This window comes from Myotis davidii, unplaced genomic scaffold (genome assembly GCF_000327345.1).
Source record: "Myotis davidii unplaced genomic scaffold, ASM32734v1 scaffold46, whole genome shotgun sequence".
In the NCBI taxonomy this organism is placed as follows: Eukaryota; Metazoa; Chordata; class Mammalia; order Chiroptera; family Vespertilionidae; genus Myotis; species Myotis davidii.
Window position 1 is genome coordinate 3,659,659 of NW_006383006.1, and position 894 is coordinate 3,660,552.

At 57.4% G+C, this 894-nt stretch overlaps 1 protein-coding gene across 5 annotated transcripts in view; it reads right to left on the reverse strand.

Annotated features, from left to right (window-relative positions):
* The window catches only part of CAPN3 (calpain 3), a 49,328-nt gene that overhangs the window by 14,116 nt on the left and 34,318 nt on the right, over positions 1 to 894 (reverse strand). The gene's annotated exons all lie outside the window — the stretch shown is intronic.

An 894-nucleotide genomic window follows, 5' to 3' on the forward strand; every position in this document is an offset into this window, starting at 1 on the left:
CTGGGGAGAAGGAAACCAAACTGGGCTGACCCAGGAAAGGTAAGGGGTGAGGAAGTGCTTAGAAGCAGGGAATGCTGGAGGGGGAAGGGAGAGTCCTGAGACCAGGAGGAGGGACGCAGCGGGGAAGGGGAGTCTCCCTTTCAGTGACTAAGGGCTGAGGCCCTCTGGTCAGCAGTCCCTGCAGTGGAGGCCTCGGCAGGAAGAGGGTTAAGACAAGGGGTTCCTCAAGAAAGTTCCCTGTCAGCTGAGACTTGGGCCGAGTAGAAGTGATCCGAGTGGAGGTGAGGGCACTGGGTGAGCAGAGTTAGTAGAGCTTCCCCAGCTCAGAAAACAGCTCTGCGAAGGCTGGGCACCAAGCTCTGAGGCTGAAGAACACAGTGCGGGTCCCGATGGGAGACTTGGGCCTGTGGAGTACACAGCTGATGGGCACCAAGATTCCAGAACACACAGCCTGGTCCTAATGCCACTCGGTCCAGGCAGCCTTGTTGCACCTTCCTGTCCTACCCAAGCTGGGGGCGGGGTCCCTCTTTGTGACCCTTGCCAAGGCACTTATCTCAATGATTGTTAGTGTTTGTCCTTCCCGCTGGACTGTAAAGCCTACAGGGCAGGGGCTGTGTCTCTGTGTTCATTTCTAAGTCCCTAGACAGCAACACGGGCCTGGCATACACTCAACCCCGAGGAAGTGAAAAACAGTGGGAGACCAGGACCAGCTCCTTATCACAGTCCCTTGAGGGAGGCCTATCCCCAGGCTTACACCCGTGCCTGCCGTTCAGTGGGCGCTCACTTACTTGCTAAGTCAATGAGTGGCTGAATGAACGTAATGTGCCTGGGATGAGAGGTGTGCCGAGGTAAGCACGGGGGCTGAGGAAGGGCCTGGCTGTGGTCTTCCTCCGT